Source organism: Temnothorax americanus, unplaced genomic scaffold (assembly GCF_048541705.1).
Source record: "Temnothorax americanus isolate GAGA-0224 unplaced genomic scaffold, ASM4854170v1 Scaffold59, whole genome shotgun sequence".
NCBI classification, from domain to species: domain Eukaryota; kingdom Metazoa; phylum Arthropoda; class Insecta; order Hymenoptera; family Formicidae; genus Temnothorax; species Temnothorax americanus.
Genome location: NW_027509741.1, coordinates 330,001 through 335,616, shown reverse-complemented (window position 1 = coordinate 335,616; position 5,616 = coordinate 330,001). Strand labels below are relative to the sequence as shown.

The window sequence follows — 5,616 nt, the reverse complement described above, 5'->3', positions numbered from 1 at the left end:
TTGACGTGGACCTTCGCTGCGCATGCTCCTGCTCTACTCATCTCTACGCTGTCCTACTTTTCACACCGGTTTACGCATGATTTACCATCTGTGGGCTTCGGCACGTGCTACTGCTTGTTACCATCTGTGGCTTTCGCACGCATTACCATCTGCTACCGACTGATTGCCTAACTGCATTTTTCTGGTTCTGATCTTCGACTTGCTTAGTGTTTTACTTATGCAGTGCTATAAGTGTAAGAAGTCAATTGCGACTACTTCAGTTGCATGCGAGTGCAACAAATTGTTTCATCCCGGCTGTGTCAAGTCGTATTCCCTGACCAAATACGCGGATCACTGCTGTAGGGCCTTAGCAGCGTTACAAGTCTTACCTCTTACGCCGCAGACTGACAGATGTGCACAATCATCTAATATCAATGATATGGCTTCTCCCTCGGGCACGCTACCACAATCTACTGAAGTGCTGTTAACGTCTATACTGTCAAGGATGAAGGAATCTGACAAGAAATTGATGGAGGATCAACGAGCTATGAGTGAGGAATCGAATAATAAACTGGCGGTTTTTATGGAGGATCAGCGTAATATTAATAGAGAGATAAATAACAAACTAAGCAAGCTGAACCTTATCGCAGAAACAGTTGCTCAAAACTCTCAGCGTATTACCAAGCTGGAGCAGGATTGCTCGACTCAGGCGCGTGATATCCAAGCTCTAAAAACTGTTCTCTCTCTCTCTTGGATCGGCATGATGACATGATGACAATGCCAGCGAGATTATCGTGTCTGGATTGCCAGAACCACTTTCTGTTGCTCCTTCTGCAGTTGCTCGTAACGTGCTGGTAGCGCTTGGTGCTCCGGATATTTCGCCTCATATCCTGAACGTAAGAGCTGTCCGTAGATCTCTCCCTGACTCTGCTTCTACCCCTTCTAGTGCTTCTGTAGTTAAGAACTCGCTCATTATCACTGTGACCTCCAACTCTGTCCGTGATTTAGTAATTTCGAAGAAGCGAGCTAAGGGTGTCCTTAGCAGAGAGAGGTCTGCGGTAATGATTCAGATAGGACGGTCTACGTCAACGAACTGCTTCCTAAGGAGACTTATGGCCTGCTTCAGTAAACTAAACGTGTCGCCAAAGAGAAATCATATAAGTATGTGTGGGTGAGGGATGGACGTGTTCGGGTCAGACAGTCCAACGGCGGGCCTGAAATTCAGATTAATTCTTGTACCGACCTTGGTACGCTTTTTTGACGGGCACATTCCGACTGCTTATCATCTTCCGGTTCATTTCGTCGATCGGCTTTGAGAACTTCTCACTTCAGTGTTGCTCAATTTAATGCAAACAATTATAAGTAGCTTTTAAGTTTTTAAGCTTTCTTGTCTTGCGTTAATACCTTGTTATTAGTTTGTAGATTGTGATGCGCCTTAGTTCTTAGTTCCATATACACTGTTCTGTTCGCTTAGTATTACTTGCTTCTTATCATATTCTATTTTTATTATACTTATTAAGTTGCGTTAGTTCTTAATTTTATAGTATATATTATTGAAATTGGTTATATTTCATTGCGTCATACTCAACATCCTATCAATTGTTTGTATACTGGATCATTTGTTGCTCGCTTTACGAGAGAGAGCAAGCACATGCTTTGTAATTACAGTACTGTACTTCTATCAAACTCACATAAACTTCTGTCTTTAATATTTCGCTCTTATCTACATCATGTGTATTTTTGCATTATGCTTTGTAATTACAGTAATGTACTTCTATCTTGTAACATCTTGTACTGCTATATTGTACTTGCCTTTATAATTATTGATTGTATTCTTATCTATGCCCTTTAGCCATTGCTTGGGCATAATAAAATTATCTATCTATCTTTAAGTCGTCTACAGACCATTCCGAGTCTCGACATCGAACTCGCAAAACTCATGTTCGACCGTTAGACGCCGTGCCGTCGTAAGCGGTGAGATCTCGACGACGGGCAGAGGCGCCGTACGGCAAACCGGGCTCGTGCGACGACCGGGTCCCCGGTGAAGGGGACCGGCCGCCTAGTAGTGTGTCACATTGTTTTGAGCCTTTCGACTCACGAGACTCCTAGAGATATCATTGCCACCTTTGACTAGAGAGGATACGGCCTTAGAGGCATTCAGGCATAATCTCACGGATGGTAGCTTTGCACCACCGGCCGCTCGACCGAGTGCGTGAACCAAATGTCCGAACCTGCGGTTCCTTTCGTACTAAGCAGGATTACTATTGCAATGACTGGTCATCAGTAGGGTAAAACTAACTTGTCTCTCTCTCTCTCTCTCTCTCGTCAAGAAGCAGACGTGTGAAACATTGCACCGTCAAAGTGTTAGTTTTTGTGTGGTTAATAAGTGAGGGAGAGCGTTAAAAAGTTGTGTAACAAATATCTGCATAGACCGGGGGTAGCCATGAGTATTATCTAGCCGGAATATGTTGATACATAGACAAAAGAACTGCATTTCGTACAGAGGTCATCGAAGCCTCGTACGACAGGTAGACATCGGCGGCGAACACAAAACGCTGACGTGTGAAAGTGACGTGTTAAAGTGACGAGTCAATTAACTGTCTCTGCCGATATCAGCAGAATGAACGAGGAATACGCCGAGTATCAATGCTCGGCATGTAAGAAGGCGATAAAAACAGAGGTGATCGCATGCAAGTCCTGTGCTATGCTTTTCTACCATCCAGGTTGTGTATCTAAGCACAAAATTTATGATAAAAACTGCGAATTGGTGTCGTGTCCTGGCCCATTCGAGAAATTTATTATTAGTGATGGTGATAAAGTAGTTGTATAAATAAAGCAGCGGCATTGACAGGAAGAACAACGGTACCTGCAAAAATGAGTCCGGCGGCAAGCAGCGGGAATAAAGTAGCAGGCACGAGTGGAGCAAAAATGAGTCCGGCAGCAAGCAGCGGGAATAAAGTAGCAGGCACAAGTGGAGCATGGGATATCGATAGAAAAATAGATATGCTGGTAAGAGCAGTAAAAAAATTAAAAGATGAGACAGCATGTAAAAAGGAGATCAAGTCAATGATAAAAGAAATAGTTCGTGAGGAGATGGGAGACATTAAACAAGAATTAAAAGAATTAAGAAAAATGTGGATGCAAGGGGCATATGGACCATCTGGTGGAGCGTCAAGAAAATATAGCGACGTGATTAAAGACAGGAAGGAGGAAAATATTTTGATTATAAAACCTAAAGTACAACAAGAGAGTGAAATTACGAAAAAAATAATTAAAGATAAAATTGATATAACCAAAATGGACATAGAAATTACTAAATTAAGAAAAGGAGGTAAAAGGACAGTGATTTTAGGATGTGAGACGGAAGAAGAGAAGGAAAAGCTAAAGGCGACGGTTCAAGCGGCAATGGGTGAAGAGGTCAAGGTCTCGGAGCCACAGAAGAGGAAACCTAAGGTCAAAATAATTAATGTTGGTGGAGAGGAAATGAAAATGGAGGATGATGAATTGTTAGATATAATCAAGAAGCAGAATAGAATTGGTGAGGAATGCTGTATGCACTTAGTGAGAATAATTTCAAGAGGAAAAAATAAGGATATTGAGCAAGGATCCGTATTAATCGAAGTGGATGAAAGCACTCATAAATCACTAATAAGCAGAGGAACAATAAATTTAGGATGGCAAAAGTGTCCGATCTTTAATTACATTAGTGTTAGAAGATGTTTTAAATGCTGGGGATATTATCATATTGCCAAGAATTGCACGAGGCAGGAAACATACTATAAATGTGCAGGAAATCATAAGGCAAACAAATGTACAACGGCAAAGAAGAGGTGTGTAAACTGTACTTTTAAGAATCAGACATACAACTTGAAGATAAATGTTGAACACGAGGCGCTGGATTTGGAATGTTCGACATTTAAGAAAGTATTAGGGGAAGAGAAAAAAAGAGCCGGCTGGGAAGATGCAATATAGCAACTACAGAAAAAAGCTGACTTACTCTGGTATACAAAGGCACAAGGCTGTCTGGCGCATAAGGATGAAATTCGACATCAGGTTATGAAGAGGGTGAATCCTGCGATTCGAGAGTTATCCGAGACTAGATTGACTATAGAAAGTAATGATAGTGAGGTCAAAGCGTTTGATACAATAAATAGAGTAAAGCTAGCGGTAAAATTATAACAGTTTTGTACCGAGGTATAGTGGTGTAAAGATGTGACAGCAGTAGAGTATCATTCGCTGAGTGCGTCAAATGGCGATTTTGTGAGATTTCTGGAAAATACGGTCGAAGATTTAATAATAAAGTATGTCAGTATAGTGATAGGAGACTTTAATATAGGTATAGTCGAGCGATGATAGAATTAATTTTTTCGAATAAGGAAATAAAAGGACGAGTGAATGAGTAACTTATAATAACAAACTATGCATGGCTAAAGGTGAAATTTAAAAAATATGAATAAAAAGAGAAATAAATATAAAAAATTTAACATCGATAATTTTGTAACATTAGAAGACAGGGTAGAACATTTATGTGATAGGATAGAAATAGTAGGAAATGTGAGTATGCAAAAGAAACAAGTGAAAATAACGGATTATGCATGGCGTAAAGTAGGTTTTAATATGAATAAAAAAAAAAAGATAAATATAAAGAAGTTAATTGTATGTACCTCATGTAGAGGATTTAATTTAAAAAAAAACGTAGGTTAAGAGAATTTATTGTACCTTATGTAGAGAACTTAATTTTAGGAAAAACCGAGTTATGTAAATAGCCGAGAAGGCTAATAAAGCTCAATCAATCAAAAAATCTCTCTCTCTCTCTCTCTCTCTCTCTAAAATGCTGTAAATTGAAAAATACTAATTTCTTATCTACTGAAGTTCAATTCCGTCGTATACAATTCTTTGAGATTCACTCAATTATTTCCTAAAAAATTGGAAATATTTTGTAACCGATTTCCAAAAAGATACTGGTTCCCAAGAAAATCGGTAACAAAAAACATTATACAGTTTATAGCACTCCCCGGGAAATTTTACCCCTGTTTTATATACAATTCTTTAAAATTCGATTAATTATTTTCCGAAAAATTCGTCAAACTTCTGATACCGGTTTCCAAAAAGATCGGTAACAAAAAATTATATACTTTATAGCAGTTTCTGGAAAATTCAACTCCTACTTTATCATATGTACAATTTTTTGAGATTTGGTCATTCGGAACCGGTTTCCAAAAAGATCGGTAACAAAAAATAGTACACTTTATAGCACTCCCCGTGAAATTCTACCCCTATTTCATATACAATTCTTTGAGATTTATTCAATTATTTCTCGAAAAATTGGAAACATTAAAAAAAACCGGTTTCCAGAAAGATCGGTAACAAAAACTATACACATTATGGCACTCCCCGGGAAATGCTACTTCTGTTTCATATACTTTTGGTAAAAATTTGGTTCATTAACGAATGAGTAGTTCGCAGACAGATGGACGGACGGACAGACAAACAGTCGGGTTTTATATAATAATATGATAATAGTATGATAGAAATATATATTTTTTTCCCGCGCGTTGCGCGGATGTACCGGTGAATCGTGTTTCAAAATTTTTAAAATTTTTCGGGGATGGCGGTGATGTGTATAATTTTTCATAA

The 5,616-nt window shown here is 38.9% G+C and overlaps 1 protein-coding gene across 2 annotated transcripts in view; it reads left to right on the top strand.

The window, feature by feature from the left end:
- LOC143904866 (UDP-glycosyltransferase UGT5-like) overlaps positions 1-5,616 on the top strand; it is a 38,374-nt gene that overhangs the window by 5,950 nt on the left and 26,808 nt on the right. The window lies entirely within an intron of this gene.